Source organism: Puma concolor, chromosome C2, assembly GCF_028749965.1.
Source record: "Puma concolor isolate L17-30 chromosome C2, mPumCon1.1.hap2, whole genome shotgun sequence".
Taxonomy (NCBI): Eukaryota; Metazoa; Chordata; class Mammalia; order Carnivora; family Felidae; genus Puma; species Puma concolor.
Genome location: NC_141675.1, coordinates 56,432,013 through 56,453,819, shown reverse-complemented (window position 1 = coordinate 56,453,819; position 21,807 = coordinate 56,432,013). Strand labels below are relative to the sequence as shown.

At 36.5% G+C, this 21,807-nt stretch overlaps 1 pseudogene; it reads left to right on the top strand.

Moving 5' to 3' along the window:
* Positions 1–2,323: 2,323 nt before the first annotated feature.
* LOC147577273 (glyceraldehyde-3-phosphate dehydrogenase pseudogene) lies at positions 2,324–3,331 on the top strand (annotated as a pseudogene).
* Positions 3,332–21,807: the final 18,476 nt, after the last annotated feature.

The window sequence follows — 21,807 nt, the reverse complement described above, 5'->3', positions numbered from 1 at the left end:
GGCTGAATGTGTCCTATACCTGTATGAAAAGCAGGACTTCTAAGCAAGGAATTCGGATTCTTGGCCAATGAGATTTCAAAGTGTTGAAGGAGTGACCTTGTTTCTTCTAGCAAAACACACAGGGAAAGAGAAATTGAGGAAAGAATCGTTGAGAAAAAGGGAACCAGGACTTAATGAATTGGGAAATTCTAAGCCTGTTCAGATACCAAAAGATGCTAAAATTGGGAGACCAAGTGTTGGGAAATTGTGCTCTGGACAGAAGGCCAAGTGTATGACTAGAAAATTTTTGCTGAAGATACTAGGTTTGTTACCCATGGATTCACTCAATTATCTCAGTACAAGCCAGGATTGGAAGTGGAATTATCCAGAAAAGATCTGTGGAGGACTCTCTTGCTAATGTTCTAAATCTCATGAGATAAATAGAAGACCCAATAGGTTTTTGAGAACATTGTGTCTGCACAAACACTCTTGGAATGAAAGAGACAGAGATAGGACAAAATAAAGGAAAACTGCCAGAGTTCCAAAACTCTTTAAGTAGAAAACATAGTCATAAAACTATTCATCTGAAAACATGTACTACCTTTCAAGAAAAGGTAATGATACATTGACAGCACAGCCATGGTCCCAAAGAATGGAGTTATAGTCCCAGAGGCAGATACCAAATTTAGGAAACAGATGAGCCATGGGCCCAGAGGTCAGAACCTAAAGCCACATAGAATTATATCTAAGTCATACACCAGGATAGGATTTTACCTGTTGGATTTCAAAATTATTTGAGACTGCTGATTTATTTCCTCCTTATATTTTATCCCATTTGGAATAGAATTGTCTATACCTGTTATCCTAAGGCAGCTGATAAAAGAAATTTTCAACTTTTAACATTTGTGGGCTCTGTTCCCAGGCTCCCAGGGAAGCTATACTTTACCATTTACCAAGGTCAAAACGACTCCACAAAACCTCCAAAGCATAGACTCTCATTTCTGCCCTGAGCACACATTGTTATGTCTGCTTTGTCTAAAAACAAAACAAAACAAAACAAAACAAAACCAAAACAAAACAAAACAGGAGCTTCCCAGACATAAAGATAAGAAAAAACAGAAAAACCTCCCTGGTTTCCAAAAGATTAAGATTCTACAGACTTGCACATATTAAAATCATAATAACATCTACAATTTTCTGGAATGTCCTTCATCGTGATGATTTGTAACTCTTCATGTAAAAATACATATATAGCCCTATACCAAATGTTCCTTCCCCGGAGCACACTCTTCTTTGTGAAGATTATGTATCTTGGGCAGCTATCCTAACTTAGGCTTTAATAAAACTCTTTTCTTCCCTCATTAAAATTTCCAGAAAAAAAAAAAAGGTTCATTTTGTGTCAACACAGCTCTACATTGTATTTGGGGACCAGTTAGCTGGATTTCTAGTTCTACAGGTCCAAAGATGGGGATGGAATTGTTCCCAGGATGAAACATGCAGAATCTTAATTATGCTGATTTAGATTATTTAAATGATGAGATTTGACAATTTCGAGCTGATGATATTTAGATACATGCTGTAATAGGTTGATACTTTTGAAGACACTGGGATGGAATAAATGTATTTTGCATGTGGGATGGATATGAATCTTTGGAGGCCAGAGGGAAGACTGTGGTAAATTGAAATGTCCCCCCAAAGATATCTGTGTCTGAATCTCTAAGTCCACATTCCTATGCCTGGGAAATATTACGTTCTATGGAAAAAACAAAACCAAAAAAAGGACCTTGAAGATGTGATTCAGTTAAGGATCTTGAGTTATGAATTATCTAGCTGAGCCCTAGATCCAATAAAAGCATACCTGTAAAGGGGAGCAGAGGGAGACTTGAAACATTGAGGAGGAAAAGGCAACATGACCATGTAGGCAGAGATGGAGTAATAAGGCCACAAGGCAAGGAATGTTAGCAGCCACCAGAAACCAGAAGAGACAACAAATTCTCTCCTAGAGCACCTGGATAGAACATTAATAGCAATTAAATAAAAAATACCAAATAAAAAATTAATACTGAAAAAAACCCTCTATGTGTCAAAAGTTGCAAGGCATAGCTAAAATTCTACTTTTGGGAAACTTTATAGCCTTTAATATATTTATCAAGGATAAGCAAGATTAGAAACTAAAAAAAAAAAATCTGGCTTTCAACAGAGTTACAGGTACAGTGCAACAGAGAAAACTCAAAGAAAGAAGCTCACAAATTATAAATGTAAGAAGAGGCTCTCTGCTCCTCTCTGTTCGACAGGCAACCACATCTGTGCCAGATGCCAGTGCCAGCTGCATCCCTGAGACACAATGGTGATGGTCGGAGTAAACAGATTTGGCAGTACTGGGTGCCTGGTCACCAGGGCTGTGTTTAACTCTGACAAAATGGTTATTGTCATTGACCCCTTCATTGACTTCAACTACACAGTCTATACGTTCCTGTATGATTCCAACCAGTGCAAATTCAATAGCACAGTCAAGGCTGAAAATGGGAAACTTGTCTTCTATGGAAAGCCCATCTCCATCTTTTAAGAGTGAGATCTCATCAATATCAAATGGGTTGGTGCTGGTACTATGTTAAGGAGTCCACTGGGGTCTTGACCACCATGGAGAAGTCTGGGGCTCACTTGAAGGATAGGACCAAGAAGGTCATAATCTCTGTCCCTTCTGCTGATGCACCCAGGTTTGTGATAGGTGTGAACCATGAGAAGTATGACAACTCCCTCAACATTATCAGCAATGCTTCCTGTGCCACCAACAGCTTGGTCCCTCTTGCCCAGGTCATCCACAACAACTTTGGCATCATGGAGGGACCCATGACCATAGTCCATGCCATCACCGCCACCCAGAAGAGCGTGGACAGGCCCTCTGAGAAGCTGTGCCATGTTGGCTGAAGGGCTGTCTAGAACACTATCCCTGCTTCTACTGGCCCTACTAAGGCTGAAGGCAAGTTTATCCCTGTGCTGAATGGGAGGCTCATCAGCATGGCCTTCCATGTCCCCACCCTCAACATCTGACCTGCCACCTGGAGAAAGCTGCCAAAGACAATGACATAAAAAAGGTGATGAAGCAGGCATTGGAGGATGCCCCCTCAAGAGCCCTGGGCTACAGTGAGGACCAAGCTGCGTCCTGCAACTTTAACAGTGACACTCTTCCATCTTCAATGCCGGTTCCTGCCTTGGTCTCATTGACCCCTTGGTCAAGCTCATTTTCTGGTATGACAATGAATTTGGCTACAGCAACTGGGTGGTGGGCCTAATGGTCCACATTGCCTCCAAGGATTAAGAGCCCCCTGGACCATCAGTCCCAGTGAGAGCAAGAAGAAGAGAGAGGCCCTCAGCTGCTGGGGATCCCTTGCCTCAACTCATCTCCCAACACACTAAGAATCTCCCAACCTCTCTACACAGTTTCCATCCGAGACCATCAATTAAAAAAAAAAAAAAAAAAAATTAAGAGATGTTAGTAAAAGAGCAAAAATAACACATACTTGTCATAGGGATAATTTTTTAAAAAAACCTTAAAAACTAGTTATTTGAAAAGGTAATCAAACATCTAGAGCACTGATATCAAAAAGAAAGGACAAATGTAAATAAATGTATTCTGAAATGAAAATGAGAAATATGGGGGCGCCTGGGTGGCGCAGTCGGTTAAGCGTCCGACTTCAGCCAGGTCACGATCTCGCGGTCCGTGAGTTCGAGCCCCGCGTCGGGCTCTGGGCTGATGGCTCAGAGCCTGGAGCCTGTTTCCGATTCCGTGTCTCCCTCTCTCTCTGCCCCTCCCCCGTTCATGCTCTGTCTCTCTCTGTCCCCAAAAAAATAAAATAAACGTTGAAAAAAAAAATTAAAAAAAAAAATGAGAAATATGTACAGATAAAAATAAGATGTAAAACTACTAAAAGTATAAAAATATGTTAAGAGTATGAATTTCTGCTTTTAGCTATGAGGGAGTAAGAAGTATCAGACTCACTGTCCCACTCTGACCAGAGAAAAATCTGGACAAAATTAAATATAAATATATATATATATATATATATATATATATATATATATATATATATATATATATATATAGTGTTGCAAGCACTAGAAAACAGACATGCAAGACTATGAAAATAGGAAGGTGGAAAGTAAATGAGGTGACCCATACTATCACTCTGACTTTCAGCAATTTCTAGACTGCTAGTGCAGGGTTGGTTAACACAGGAAGAGTGTGAACTCAGTGATATTAATGGATTCAAGAGCTGGAGACAGGAGTTCCGGGGCCTGCAGAGGACAGAAGTTGTGGAGTTTGAGAGAAGGAGGGAGCTGTCAAGAAAGAGTGTCTGGCATCTGCCAGAAGCCTCCTTGAGATTTTACTGAATATGAGGCCACATGCTTACAAGGTATAAAAACTCTGTGAAGCCAGGCAAAGGATAGTTATGATGCTCTCAGCTCAGTAATATCCAAGGTTCCAACAGGTTGACAGACTTCTGAGTTCTTACCAGCCGGAATTAAGAATCCTTAGCAATCACCTGAGACATTCATTAGAGAGCCATAAGAAGTGACACCTTGGTAATGTGAATTATCTCTGGAGTGAAAAGGTTATGCAAGTTGACCTTAATACATCTTTAAAATATTCCCTCGAGGGATCAAACCGATTCCATAACTTGGCCATTTGACAAAATAAAAGCAAACAATCTATTAGAAAGGACAACAAAATTCCAATATTCAACAACGTACTGACCACCATAACTACAGTTGAAGAGCACAGGCTCCCCTATTAGTAACTGATGGAACAAGCAAGTATTAAATTTGTAAGGATATAGGTGACTTGAATAACACTATCAACCTCCTTGGCCTAATTGACATTTATAGAACACTCTACCTAACAATGGGAGAATACACATGAAATATTCAACAAAATAGAGTATATGCTGGGCCATAGACAAGCCTAATAAAATTTTTAAAGTTTACATCATACAGACTATGTTCTCTGAACATACTGGAATTAAATTAAAAATCAAAAAGTAAAGTAAAAAATACCTGGAAATACTCCATACAATTGCATTTTCCACAACAATTATTTTCAAATAATCCACAAGTCAACAAAATCAAAACCAGATATTATGTATATAGTAAATGGTATTTTGATAGTGTTGTATGATGACAGGTTGTGGCTACATTTGTGGCAAACACAATATAATATATGGAGTTGTACAATCACCTGACTGTTGTACACTTGAAACTAAGTAACATTGTGTATCAACTATATTTTAATAGAAAAAAAATGTTTGGTAGAATTCACCAGTGGGAGCAGGGGAGTTGAAAAGAAAGAGATATATGGGAATAAAGGAAAATAAAAATATAATGTATGAAAATTGTTAGCCTGCAGCTAAAACAGTATTTAGAAAGAAGTTTGATTATTTAGTAGCTTAAATTATAAAAATAAAAAAATTGAATTTAATAACCTAATTTTTCACCTTAAAAAGCTAGAAAGAAAAAATCAGGTTAAAGCCAAGTAAGCAAATTGAGGAAAATAATAAAGATACGAGCAGAAATCAATTAAATAGAAAGTAAACCAACAATAATTCAAGGAAACCAGAAGATCATGGAAAAGATCAGTAACATTGGTAAACCCCTAATCAGCGTGATCAAGAAAAAGAAGTACACAAATTACTAGAATTATGGAAAAAAGAGGAGATATCACTATATATCTTAACAACATGGTAAGGATAAACAAAAAGGTATATTATAAACCAGGTAATGGCAATAAATTTGACAACTTAGATGAAATAGACAAATTATTTGAAAGAAACAAAACACCTAGCTTAAGAAGAATTAGATATCCTGAATAGCCATACAGCTATTAAACACACTCAATGTGCAGTTAAAAATCTTCCTAGAAAGGCAAATCCAGGCATAGGCAGTTTAATAGTGAATTCTACCAATCATTTAAGAATGAAAACAATAACAGTTCTATACGAACTCTTCTACTTTTTAAAATTTTTTAATGTTTATTTATTTTTGAGACAGAGAAAGACAGTGTGTGGGGATGGGAGGGGGAGAGAGGGAGACACAGAATCCGAAGCAGGCTCCAGGCTCTGAGCTGTCAGCACAGAGCCAGACGTGGGGCTTGAACTCCTGAACCATGAGATCATGACCTGAGCAGAAGTCGATGCTTAACTGACTGAGCCACCCAGGCATCCCCAAACTCTTTTAGATAAAAAGAGGGAAAGCTTACCAGCTAATTTTATAAGGCTAACATTTTCCTGTACCAAAAGCAATCAAAGATTATGTAAACAAAGGAAACTGAAACTAGTTTCTATCATGAATACACAAGCAAAATTCCTTTAAAAATATTGACATGTCCAACACAGAAATATGTAAAAACAGTAAAATATTATGACAAGAAAGATTTATTCCAGGAATGCAAGGTTTTTTTTTCTTTTTTTTAGCATTTAAAAAAAATCAATCAATATACTTCTGTATTTTAAGAAAATAGAAGAGAGAAAAACCCCATCGTCATTTCCATTGATTCAGAAAAAGTCATTTGACCATATTCAATATCTATTCTTGATCAAAATTTTCAGCACACTGGAAATTGAAGGAAATCTTATCAATCTGCTAAGGGACATATGAAAGCTACTGCAGCTTGTTTCATATTTAATAAGGAGCAAGGCAAAAATTTCTACTCCCACCACTTCTTTTCACACATTTACTAGATGTCCTAGCCAATGTAATAACAGAAAAATGTGTCAAAAACATATGTAAAGAAAGAAATAAAATTGTCTTTATACCTAGATGATACAATTATGTACATAGAAAATCTTGATGATCAAAAATCTATCAGAATAAATATGTGGGGGCACCTGAGTGGTCCAAGTGGTTAGGCTCCTGGTTCTTGATTTCAGCACAGGTCATGATCTCATGGTTTGTGAGATCGAGCCCCGTGCTGGGCTCTGTGCTGACAGTGTAGAGCCTGCTTGGGATTCTGTCTCTCCCTCTATCACTCTCTCAAAAATAAATAAACAGTTAAAAAGAAACGATAAATATGTGAGTTTAACAAAATCAGTGGCACAAAGACAATATATATAAATCAATTGTGATCTTACATCCCAGCAATAAATTATTGGATATATAAAAATAGTTTATATTATTTAAGAGTATCAAAAACAGGAAATAATTAGGGATAAGTTTAACAAAATAAGTGCATACCTATACACTGAAAATCACAAAATATTTTTGAGAGAAACTGAAGAATTAGTCAAGGAAGACATATCCATATTTATGGATTGAAATACCGAATATTATTCTGACCCAATTATTCCCAGAATAATCTATATGTTCAATGCAAATCCAATTAAAATTTATGCAAACTTTTTTAGTAGAAATTAATGACAAATTGAAACATATAATAATGCAAATGACCTAGGCTAACCAAAATAATTTTTTTAAAAAAGTCAAATTTGGAGGACTTAGTATAAAGCTACAATAATAAAGTGTGGGTTTGGTGTATCTATAGACATGAAGAACAATGAAACAGAAAGCAAAATCTTAAAATAATGTAACACAATAGTCAGATTGAATTTTACTGATTTTTGATGAAAGTGTCTATGTAACTCAACAGAGAAAAAACATTCTTTTCACCTAATGGTGTCAAAACAACTGAATGTTTATATGTAAAAGAAAATAAACCTCAAGTTTTTGGTAACATCATGAACAAAAATTGTCTGAATATGGATCATAGACTTAAACATATAAGCCAAAACTATGAGACTTCTAAATAAAAGTATTTCAGGGAAAATGTTGAAAAACCTTTCAATAAGCAAGAATTTCTTAGGATACAAAAGCATGAATTTTTAAAGAAAAAAAGCTGAGCAACTGGAATTCATGAAAATGAAAATCTTTTTGAATAATGCAATTAATTTTATATACTGATGAACAAAATGAAAAGGTAATAAACGTACTTGAAGAAAATAATTGTACTACATCTTTTTGACACAAGACGTGTATATAAAAGGCATAAGGAATTTTTACAATTCCATATTTAGAGGACAAGAAACCTAACAAAAAAGGGCAACATATTTGAATAAACACTACGCAAAAGGAGACACAGAGATCGACAATAAACACATAAAAAATATTTGACATCTTTAGCCACAGGGATATGCAAATTTCAAATAATAATCAAATATCAATACACAGCATTGTCTTTGAAAACTTTAAAAACTGACAACTGTCATTTATAATGCAAAGAAACTAAAATCATCATGCATTGCCGAGGCCAGGGGATATAAAATGGTACATCTACTTGGAAAACAATTTGGCAGCTTCTTAAAAGGTGAAACATAGAACACACAACATGCATAAATACCTATATACATACAACCCAGCAATTCCAGTCTGAGAAATTCACTTCATAAATTGAAATGCATACCACATAACCATGTACTAAATGTGTCTCCTTATAATCAATAGGTTAATGGCCTAGACCTCCATGTGGTGATATTTGGAGTTGAGGCCTTTGGGAGATGATGAAGTTTACATGATGTGCTGAGGGTGGCACTCCCAAGATGGGTGCGTTTGTAAGCTGAAGAGACCCCAGAGCCTCCTCTCTCTCCACACGCTTGCACCAAGGAGTGGATATGAAAGCACACAGCTTAAAGGTGGGTTCTACAAGCCAGGAAAAGGGCCCTCCCCTAGAACTAAATCTGCTAGCATTGATTTATCTTTATCTTGGGTTTCCCAGACTACACAACTATGAGAAATAATTTCTGTTGTTTAAGCCACCCAAGTCTATGGTATTTTATTTTAGCGGCCTGAGCTAAGACACATGCAAATCTTTATATCATAAAGCACATAGCGGCCTTATTCCTAGTAGTCCTAAACTGACAACCCTAGATGTCCAGCATCATGTGAAAGAACAACAACAACAACAAAAAAATGGTGCTATACCCATTTCATGGAATACTTAGCCATAAAATAAAAGAAGGTACTGATACACATAGCAACATGGATGAATCTCAGAATCACCCAGAAAGAAGCCAAATACGAGAGAACACATACTTTGTGATACAAATATGCAGTTCTAGAAGAGACAAATGGATTTGGTAGTTACAGAAAACGCTTCAGTGGTGGCCTGGGGCCTAGGCTGGGGTGGGATCTGGGAGGGTTTGACAAACAAGGGCCAGGCACAAGAGAATGTTTTTGGTTTGAGTGAATGTTGATTGTGGAAGAGGTTATACAGAAGTGTGCGTGTGTGTGTGTGTGTGTGTGCGCATGTGTATGCACATATGTGTGACATGACTCATCAAATTATACACTTGAAATAGATGTATTTATTTTATATAAATTATATCTGAGCATTAGTATAAAAATCAAAATTAAAATGTTAGAAAACCAACATTAAATGGAAAAAAAACATAAAATGCAAAAAATTTTAAAATAAAAGAATAAGTGTAGGTGCACCTGGGTGGCTCAGTCGGTTAAGCATCCGACTTCGGCCTGGGTCATGATCTCACGGTTCGTGAGTTCAAGCCCCACGTGGGGCTCTGTGCTGACAGCTTGGAGCCTGGAGCCCGCTTCAGATTCTGTGTCTTCCTCTCTCTCTGCCCCTCCCCAGCTCATGCTCGCACTCTTTTTCTGTTAAAAATAAATAAACTTAAAAAAATTTTTAAAAGAATAAGTGTAGAAAAGAATAAGAGCAGGTAAATTGATTAATAAATAACAAATTGAAATGGTAACCAAAGACCAACTCATACACCAAAGAGGCCCAGACTTAATTTTATAGATATAAGTATATACTCTTCTGAAAGTGTAAAGGTGTACGTAATTTCTGTCTTATATCAGTTGTTACAGCAAACCATAAAAAACAAGCATTCCCAATTTATTTTACAAAACTATGGCCACCTTGATTAGCAAAGTGCATTGGGAAGTACAAAGAAAATAAATCACAGGCATACTTTGTATGGAATCACAGAAGTAGAGACTCTCAAGAAAATATGATTTCCCTTATACATAACATTTCCATTATACATAACAATTATAATAGAAATAATGATAGAATGGTGTTTATTAGTTGCTTATATTTACAAAGGTGTGGAATGATTAAATTTGGTCACTAGCATGGGGCTTATGAGCAATAAGATAAGCCCCATAGATTTTGGTCCAATTTCCCCAGGACAACCTCACGTCTGACTCTCAGAACAGTGAGGAAGGGCCAGTGTTCCTACAACCCAGTCTCCCTTTACCCAGCATGTTGTCCACATCAAATAAAGCCTGATGGTAAGTGCTGGTGCTACTCACTATCCATTCATGGCTGTCATGTTCTTCCCTGTCTTTTTGGTTGCTACTCTCCAACTGCTCTATAAGTCTGTTTTATGCAAAAAGGCAACATGAACAGTCCTGCACGTCCAATCAGCTTTGCTCCAACTTGTGCTTGACAGACAGGACTTTCCCCAGTTCATTATGTTGTCAATTATCAGTGGTGGCCTTGAAATAGAGTATTGCTTGTCCTTCTTGAAGCACCATCAATTCTCACCATACTGCTGCCAAAAATTAGTGGGACCATCTGAGTTACCTCTTTTCTTGCCTCACTGCAATGTGCTCCCCACTTCTTTATATGCTCCCCAAATTCCCTTTCAGTGTAATAGAAACCATGTGTTTCTGTGGGCATTTGTTATTTGCAGGGCATATTGGACCCTTTCTTAGTTTCAAAATATAGGATGTTATCTCTACTATTTTGCATCTTTTTGTTTATTTCTGTATGTATTGGGGTGAGCGATGGTATAAATTTCTACTTGTGAGACTTTCTTTGCGGTCACTCTGCTGATATATATGTTGTGTTTATGCACTTGTATTTGTAAGTATACTTGGGCTATAGAGAGTGTTTATTCCTCTTATTCAAACTAAATGCTATTTTTTCATAACTGCATATTTTCATAGGTTAATAGAAATCAAAATGTTAATCTACCATCAATAGGTATTTCAATTTAGATTTTCCCCCATCATAAAGATGAATGGAATTGAATCCTTTACATTCTTAATCAAGTACATACATTTACAATATAATGATTCAACAATTCTATGCATTACTCAGTACTCATCAAGATAAGTGTACTCTTAACCCCTTTATCTATTTCACACACCCACACCCACTCATCTCCTGTCTGGCAACCACCAATTTATTCTCTGTATTTAAGAATCTGTTTTTTGTCTCTTTTTTGTTGTTGTTGTTTATTCATTTGTTTTGTTTCTTGAATTCCACATATGAGTGAAATCATACAGTATTTGTCTTTCTCCATCTGACTTATTTCATTTAGCATTATACTCTCTAGGTCCATCCATATTGTTGCAAATGGCAAGATCGCATTCTTTTTTTATGAGTAACATTCCATTGTGTGTGTATACACACACACACACACACACACACACACACACACACACACACACCCTTCATTCATCTGTGGATGTACATTTGGGTTGCTTCCATATCTTGGCTATTATAAACAATGTTGCAATAAACATAGGGGTGTATATATCTTTTCAAAGTAGTGTTTTTGTTTTCTCTGGTTCTAAATTCAGCCTCTTAACCCCCTCCCACAACCACACATGCTCATGCACACACACACACACACACACACACACACACACACACACACACACACACCGTTTGCTTTCATGTTTGCTGTGTCAGAATAAAAAGGGATATGAGTATATTAGTTCCTGTGACTGCTGTAATAAAGTACCACAGACTGGGTAACTTAAAAGACAAGAAATGTACTCTCCTATTTTTTATGGAGGTCAGAAGCCTGAAATCAAGGTATTGGCAGAGTTGTACCTTCTCTGAAAGCTGTAGGGGAGAATCTTTCCTTCCCTTTTCAGCTTTTGGTGCTGTTGGCATTCCTTGGCTTCTTTGGCTTTTGGCCACATCACTTCAATCTCTGCTTTTGTCTTCACATTGCCTTCTCTTCTTCTGCCTGTGTCTCCTCCTGTATTTGTCTCAAATCTCCCTCTACTTTTCTATTACAAGGATACTTGTCATTGAATTTAGGGTCCACTGTTATAATCCAGGATTATCTCATCTCAAGATCCCTAATCACATCAGAAAAGATCCCCCCTTTTTTTATCAAATCAGGTAACATCTGTGATTTCTTGGATACTTTTTGGAGTCCCCCCCCCCCGCCATTTTTTTAACATTTAGTGAGAAAGAGGTCCTTGGAGGTTGCAGGTTCACCTGCATTTTAACATTTAGTGAGAAAGAGGTCCTTGCAGGTTGGAGATTCACACTGAAGGCCCAGCAAATCCCAGATTCAACATATTTCTCTACAGGAAAATGGGAGAATCAAAAGGTATCTTACTTTCTCTTCTCTTGTTGACATTTAGCTTATGTGAATTTCCAAGTCTTTTTTTCACAATAAAGCTAATTTCTTTAATCAGGCCCATGTGTTGTTTGGGAATTAATGGTAGATATCCAGAAGGGATACCTGTTTCACTACAACAATGCACTGTAGCAGATTAGTTCAGGAGACCCTTTTTAAATGCTTATCACACACATGTAGTAAAATACACACATATTTCTAGAATAACATGACTATGCAGCCCATAGACCTAGGAAAATGATGGCATGAAAACAAACACAATGCATCCTAATAAAACATGAATTCTTCAATAATCTTACATTGTCTCTTATTCTCCTGCTGCTAGTGAGGAAATCACTGTTGCATGATAGGTTGCAACCACCAATTCCAGACTTTTCCTAATGTGTAAAAATCCAGCCAACAGCTGACCTCATATCTCTCTCACCTTACTTGGAAGTAAAGAATCACAATTAAATTACATATATTCCAAATAATTTTTCCATAGTGAATCATGCATCTGTTACATTTATTTTTTTGCATAGGCTATATGCAGCATAGAAAATAGAAGTTTAACAAAATAAATTAATAATTAATTATATCAATATCATCCAAATTTAAACGAAATTGAAGACTTGAAAGTAAATTTCTCAGAAGTATGCTTAATGTTTATTACAAAATACGTTTTATTATGAATAATGTTTTATTATGGGGTGCCTAGGTGGGTCAGTCAGTTAAGTGTCTAACTCTTCATTTCAGCTCATCATGACCTCAAGGTTAATGGGTTCGAGCCCCACGTTGGGCTCCTAATGGACTGCATGGAGCCTGCTTGGGATTCTCTCCCTCCCTCAATCTCTGTCTCTCCCCTGCTCATGCTCAAGTACTCTCTCTTTCTTTCTCTCTCTCTCAAAACAAATAAACATTTAAAAGATAAATAAATAAAAATAAATAATGTTTTATTATAAAATGAGAGAGCCTACATTTTCTCAAAAAGACTAAACATCGTTAAGGGTGCCTGGGTGGCTCAGTTGGTTGAGCGTCCAACTTTGGCTCAGGTCATGATCTGGTGGTCTGTGAGTTCAACCCCGCGTTGGTCTCTGTGCTGACAGTTCAGAGCCTGGAGCCTGCTTCAGATTCTGTGTCTCCCTCTCTCTCTGCCCCTCCCCGGCTCATACTCTATCTCTGTCTCTGTCTCTGTCTCTCTCTCTCTGTCAAAAATAAATAAACATTAAAAAAATTTTTTTAAAAGAATAAACATCATGGAAGATACAATGGAAGAGAATCATTTCATTGTTTAGATTGGGATTGACAATCAATGGCCATTGACTGTTTTTAAATAGTTGATGGAAGAGTTTTGAAATTTTAAAATGGTTGAAATAAACAGACGAAAATATTTTATGACACATGGAAATTTTATGAATTTCAAATTTTAGTGTCCGTAAATAAGAGTTTCACTGACTACAGCTACACCCTTTGGTACACTTATGGCTACTCTCAAGTTCCAACAAGAGTTAAGTGTTTGTAACAGAGATGATAGGTGCTACAGAACCCAAACTATTTATTGCCTTACCTTTATAGAAACATTTTTCCAACCTCCAGGGTAGATGATTAAACCAAAAACATACTTTCCCCAAACAAAATATATCTACATATCATATATGTATCATAATTGTTACAGTCTCCATCTTCAGCAGTCTATGCTAACGGTTTCCATCTTTGTTTGTTTCTCTCTGTTTCAATTTCTTTCCAATTTCTTTCTGTAACCTTCAGTGACTTGCTAATGTCACTAAGAAAAAAGTTCAAATTCCCAAGCCAGAACATCAAAACTCCTAAGTCTAGCACTCACCAAACTTCCCAGTTGGAGCTCCTATGTCATAAACCACCAAATCCAGACAACTTGTTCCATTACTCATCATCCTCCCAAATTTAGAGAGTTTCCATCCTATTCCTGCTCCTGATGGGAAGCCTACCTGTTGTCCTCTGTCCCTGATTCAAAACCTTCCCTTTCTATTGAATCATTTTATTTCACTTTAGAACAAAGTTTATTTCTCCTATTTTTTTTAATGTTTATTTATTTATTTTGAGAGAGGTGGGGGGCAGAGAAAGAAGCTGACAGAGAGAATCCCAAGCAGGCTCTGTGCTGCCAGCACAGAGCCCAGTGCAGTGCTCAGACTCAGGAACTGTGAGATCACGACATGAGCCAAAATCAAGAGTTGGACACTTAACTGACTGAGTCACCCAGGTGCCCCTCTCCTCTTCTATTTTGGTAATTTTCATGGATGACATTCTGCCATGTATCATACTTGTCTCATTTATTTTTGGCTTTAAGAACTCCAAATGTTAAGTAATATTTTGGAATAGCTCCCCATTTTTACAACATGCACCCCTAACCTACAAATTATTGCATCTCCCTCCTATAATTAGGTGCCATTTCTCCTATAACTTGGGTTTTTAACAACTCTACACAGTGTTTTTCAAGTTATAAGTGCTTGATTTCTTTTCATTGTATCTAGAATATTCTAAAACAAAACAGTGATGTAGAAATCAATCCATACTTAAAAAATGTTGATTATATGAACTATGTATTATATTTTAAATTTTTGAAAGATATGAGAAGCAGAAAAAGAAGGAGGGAGGGAGAGAGGAAGGGAAGAGAAGAGGGAAGAAGGGGAAGAGGGAATAAGAGTTACATAATGAGAGAGAGAGGGGGGAGATTGTTGGGGTACTGAGAGAGGGACTGAGGGGTGGGGCACTCGAAAGCAACACCAGAAAATACCAATAAAGCCCCTGGACTGACATCTGTGTTCCAGCCCAGTCTCTAGATCTGCTGAATGAAATGGTAGAATCAGTGCTGTGGCCATCTGTACCAATTAACTGAACACTAATGTTCTTGCTGCAGCTGATGGCTGAGACCTCTGCAGCACAATAAAGTATCTGAAAATTCTATTTGCCATTTTGCAGAAAGGGGTAGGAAATATTGATCAAGGCTATAACATCAGAGCTCATTCAATTCAAAGCAATAGAGAGACATGAAGACAGCAAATATTTTCAACTAAAGAATAAAGGGGTTGGTTGTGCATCAGACATGTGTAATTATGAACAGTTGCTACCTTCTTAATTGGATGACTGGGAAAAGCTTTTTAGCTATAGGCATCCAACTGCCAGGGTCAGAATTGTTCACTGTGTACATTGATGTCTGATGAACAATCTTCATACCCATAGCTCCTGCTATGTGTAAAAGCACTCACCTTCAGACTCTCAATAACAAAAGCCAACCAGCCTTAATTTACACTGTGATGAGAAGTGAGAAAGGAGCATGTCTCTGGCAAATGAGAAAGATAACTTTTTCCTTAACACCTGTGACAAATTGAAATCAGCTAAGTCACAAAAAAGGTCATCTTGTGTTATTTCCTGAAGGCACAAGTTGCTGAATTTATATCTACTAATTAGATATAGTCTATACAAAATGCTAACTCGATTTTGGTGCCAATTAATTCAGAGTTGTGTATATTTGTACAAAAAAATTATTTAAGTCAGTATACTATACCAGGCTGTCAGAAGATTATGTAAGCTGATAAAAATATACATTTTTATCATTGGCATCATTGAAGCCACAACAGCCAAAGGAGCAACTGCCTTTGGAAATTGGACCGAGGCTAGTGATCCAGGGAGAGCACTGGTATTTTCATGCTCCTGTAGAACTGGTCTTCATTTCATCTGAAATTATCTGGATACTCCTAGTCAATTTCACACAGTCCACGGTGCACCATATAGCTGCCTGTGTCAGCCATCCCACACTGTGGTTCTTTTTTTTTTTTTTTTTTTTTTTTACAGCAACTTTCTGTAACAAAGTAGATTTTATCCATCAAATAGGAATCATACAGTAGGGAAAAATGCAACTTTCAGCGTAGGATGAAGAAGGCATTTCTTCCAATGTACCGCTACATTGGGGGAAAAAAAAAAAACTAGGTTAAGATTTAGCTTACTTCTCAGATAATACACTGCAGCAAAATCAGCAGGGAATTTATGTCTGCCAGAGCGTAGTTATAGTGACAGATATAGATACTGCAATCTGCTTTCTTTCTAATTGTTCTGTCATTCAAAACATTTGTGTGAAGATTAAGAAAAAAAAAGATGATACTTAAGTACGGGTAAGGCTGAGATACAAAGTGAAAAGCAACCTTATCCCCCAGTTGCCTGTTTCCTACATTCTTGCCTTTGTGTCTATGAATTTCAATATTTGTTAAGTACAACTATGTTGAGCTATAATAATAGAGTCTTTCAAAATACAACGGACTAGAACATGAGTCGAGCCTCCATGTTTTATGATGCTATTTCCCAAGGCAGCTCTCAGCTTACTGCACCACATCTCGCCCCAGTTTCAGCATTAGAAGGAAATATTAAGAATTCCATCATTGCCTGAGAGGTGAAATACATCTTTGAAGGCTGCATAAAGGCAGGAATGGAAATATTATAAAAACTTTACCAGAGAATTATAAGCATATTCCATATTTGTGTTTCCAGGTTTAAGAATAAATGGCTGAAAGTCTGTTTCGATAGTAAGTTTCAACAAAACATTGTCATGCAAAGGCGTTAGATATAATGTGGAAAGTCATATTATCTTTCTAATTATAATTTGCTAGGCAAAAAACATGCGACATACAAAAAAAGCAAAAGAAGTTTAGCTAAATCTAAAACTAAATTATTAAATCCTTCCTTATTTGATACCCTGTTAAATGCAGTTTTCTTGAACAGCATGTACTAAAGCCCTATGTGATAGTGGTAAAACAGTATGGGTAATTGGTCTCCTGCATCAATATCTTAAAGCTATTAAAATTATTATGTATTTTTTAATTTCATGCAAAACGTCAAAGTCTCAACATTAGAACAAAATTTTCTACCATACTGTAAAGACCATGAGGGTGAAAACATTTTTTAAAAATATATTTGCCCCTGATAAACATGAGTGGCTCAAACAGTTCATTATATAAAATAAATATATGAGCATCTTTAAGAATATCTTTAAAACCTAAAATGGTAATTATTTTCAGAAATAAAAATAACAAAAAGCACTTTTAAAATTTCTGTGCTTGCCAACCTTTTATTTTTTGCAATTCATAAAATGAATTCTGGCAATTTCTTTTAAATGATTTTATTGCTGGTTATACTTCAAGATATCACACTTATCCTTAAATTGCCAATTTGCTGTTATGGGTTGAGTTGTGTCCCCCTGGAATTCACGTGTTGAATTCTGCACCTCAGAAGGTGACCTTATTTGGAGATAGGGTCTTAACAGAAGCAATCAAGTTAAAATGTCATTAGGGTGGACTTTAATCCAATATAGCTGGTGTACTTTTAAAAAGGACAGACACATATATAGAGAGAATACCATGTGAAAATAAAAGCAGAGATCAGGGTGATGTTTCTACAGCCGAGACACCAAGGATTGACAGTAAATCACCAGAAGCTGGGGAGAGGGATGGAACAAATTCTCCCTAGCAGTCCAAAGAAACCGACCCTCAGACACCTTGATCTTGGACTTCTAGCCTCAGGAACTGAGACAATAAATTTCTGTCATTCCATCCACCCAGTTTATGGTACTTTATTACAGCAGCCCTAGCAAGCTAATACTAATATTAGCAAACTAACAATCTGCATAAAGTTGGTTTGGTGGTTCTTTCTCAGGAAATACCATAATTATTCACAGCATGCCATGAATATTACATTATTTTGTTTAATAAGAAAATATATTTTATTTTAAAACACTGGTATCCTTATAAAAAAAAGTTTACAAAGTGGATTTTCTTGCATATTTAACAGAGATCTTTTTCTACCCTAAAAAGTTCTTCAGTTAATTTTTCAAGAACATTAATAAATAACAAAAATATTTTTCAGTTTTCGATGAATATAGGTTATAAGTCAAATTTACATGTGTAAGAGATGACATGTTTCAAGGACTCTAAATTCTCTGGTTAAATGGAACAAGGACAGTCTCTTCGGCAAGTGGGGCTGGGAAAACTGGACAGTGACATGCACAAGAATGAACCTGGGCCACTGTCTTACACCATACACAAAAAAAAACTCAAGATGGATGAAAGGCCTCAATGTAAGACAGGAAGCCATCAAAATCCTTGAGGAGAAAGCAGGCAACAACCTCTTTGATCTTGGCCGCAGCAACTTCTTACTCAACATGTCTCCAGAGGTAAGGGAAACAAAAGCAAAAATGAACTACTGGGACCTCATCAAAATAAAAAGCTTCTGCACAGCAAAGGAAACAATCAGCAAAACTAAAAGGCAACCGACAGAATGGGAGAAGATATTTCAAACGACATATCAGATAAAGGGTTAGTATCCAAAATCTATAAAGAACTTATCAAACTCAACACCCAAAAAATGAATAATCCAGTGAAGAAATGGGCAAAAGACATCAAGTGACACTTCTCCCAAGATGACATCCAGATGGCCAACCAACACATGAAAAAATGCTCAACATCACTCATCATCAGGGAAATACAAATCAAGACCACAATGAGATACCACCTTACACTTGTCACAATGGCTAACATTAACAACTTAGACAACAACAGATGTTGGCGAGGATGCGGAGAAAGAGGATCTCTTTTGCATTGTTGATGGGAATGCAAGGTGGTGCAGCCACTCTGGAAAATAGTATGGAAGTTCCTCAATAAACTAAAAATAGAACTACACTACAATCCAGCAATTGTACTACTAGGCATTTATCCACAGGATACAGGTGTGCTGTTTCAAAGGGACACATGCACCCCCATGTTTATAGCAGCACTAGCAACAATAGCTGAAGTATGGAAAGAGCCCAAATGTCCATCGATGGATGAATGGATAAAGAAGATGTGATATATACACAATGGAGTATTACTCGGCAATCAAAAATAATTAAATCTTGCCATTTGCAAGTACATGGATGGAACTAGAGGGTATTATGCTAAGTGAAATTAGTCAGAGAAAGACAAATACCATATGAGGACTTTAAGAGACAAAACAGGTGAACATAAGGGACAAGAAACAAAAATAATATAAAAACAGGGAAGGGGACAAAACATAAGAGACTCATAAATATGGAGAACAAACAGAGGGTTACTAGAGTGGGTGTGGGAGGGGGGATGGGCTAAATGGGTAAGGGGCACTAAGGAATCTACTCCTGAAATCATTGTTGCACTATATGCTAATTTGGACATAAATTTAAAAAAATAATAATAAAAAATAAAGTCTCTGGTTAGTTTTGGAAGTCTAACTTGCTCATGAGTTTAATTTTTTTTAATAACCATGGGCTCATTAGGCAAATACACAGTAAGAATCTTTTGTAAACTGGCAAGAACTATTTTAAATATAAAATAACATAAACTAAAATAAATAGAAAATTACTATATCTTACATTTATAAAAGATTTTGTGATTAAAAAAAATGAGCCCTGAATCATCATAGCTTTATGGGGCAATATCCTAGGCAGTATTTTTGCAAATTTGACATGTCAAATTGACCAACACCTGGAGGAAATAGATATTAGACTGTTGTATGGGACAGCATTTGGAAAGAAGGGAAAATGTAATACAATGTCCTGTTTTAGTGATTTTTTTCATTATATACTGCTATGGTGTGTATGTACTATATGAAAATAAATCACGCTAGTACTTTAAATCAAACGGTACCATAAAGTCTTTTAAGGAGACTTGGCAGAGATCTGCATCATCATTGCTAGCTTTGTTTAAATTTTAAATTCTTCAAATTAACTACAATTGGGAAATATTTGCTTACTTTGCTCAAAGGTCTCACAAGCTCAGCATAATCTTTCTAGAACACAAACTCAAGTTTCTACCTTCCTCTTTGTCTCTGCTATGCAATGCTTCAATGATGATATTTAACCTTTTAAAATGTTTCTTGCTAACTACTCATTCTGTGTGTGTGTGTGTGTGTGTGTGTGTGTGTGTGTGTGTGCATATGTTACATATCTCACCCATGCTTAGTAAACTTTGCCTACAGATCTGTAGCAATGATTACTCATAACTTAAATGTCCATTCCAGAGCACATAACCTCAAGTTAGAATATGTTTAAAATTGGGGCGCCTGGGTGGCTCTGTAGGTTAAGCGTCCGACTTCAGCTCAGGTCGTGATCTCACAGTTTCTGGGTTTGAGCCCTGCGTTAGGCTGTGTGCTGACTGCTCAGAGTATGGAGCCTGCTTCAGATTCTGTGTCTCCCTCTCTCTGCCCCTCCCCAACTTGCGTGGGAGCACTCTCCCTCTCTCTCTATCTCTCTATCTCTCACAAAAAATAAAATAAAATAAAATAAAATAAAATAAAATAAAATAAAATAAAATAAAATAAAATAAAATAAACATAAAAAAAATAGAATAGGGGAACCTGGGTGGCTCATTCGGTAAAGCATCCGACTTTGGCTCAGGTCATGATCTTAAGGCTGGTGGGTTCTCGCCCTGGGTTACCCTGCGTCCCTCTGTCTCTGTCCCTCCCCTGCTTGCACTCTGTCTCTCTCTCCATCAAAAATAAATAAACATTAAAAAAATTAAAAAAATAGGATATGTTTAAAATAAATGATTATCCACTTATAAAGCTGAAGAACTAAAGTGCATGTTTTCAGAAATTTTATTTAAAATAGTTTATTATTTTTACAATTACTCTTCCTTTATCATTAATAACTTTGAGAAATATTTGGGAATCCAATTCAGATGACATGTCACCATTAATAGTAAGTATGCATTGTTCAAAATATTACCTAAATATTTATTTTTGTTATTCAAAGATTTGAAAGCTATTGCTCATATTTGCCTTTTAAGTGTTATTATTTAATACGTAAATGCAAACTGCAGTTTATATATTATAAAAAATATATTTTGGGGAGTGTTTTACATAACATAAACTGTCTTTAGTAATGAAAATTTGTATTTTCTTTCACCTCAATTAAAATGAAAAACTAACTCTCCAAGGTAGATCTCAGTTGGAGCGTGTTTTTTATGACCTCCTGCAATAAGTGAGCATAATGATGAAAATGGAAAACTCTAGAATGCCCGGATAGAGTCCTCTACACTGGCGAAAAATAATTTTTCTCCTCAACTGAAAGTTTATGAATAACATGTTACGCAGAAGTTCACACTTAGTCACTGACACCAGTGAAACCTTGACTGCCTATACAAATAGCTATGTCAGTGATAAAGCAGCTTCTGTGGGCAACCTTGTAGCATTGTTACAGTTAAAATGGCTGCGAAATACACAAATTTGCTCTGCAGTGAATACTCTGAGAATAAGTCCTCCACAGCTTGGGAGCTTTCTCCCTGCTGTCCCATGTAGCATAAGTGAACTGGCCACAGTAGACTGGCAAATTCATCATCACATCTGCCTAACACTTTAGATTATTGTGAGATTTTCCTGCCCTTGTTTTCATTTTACCTGATACGACATCACAGAAAAACAG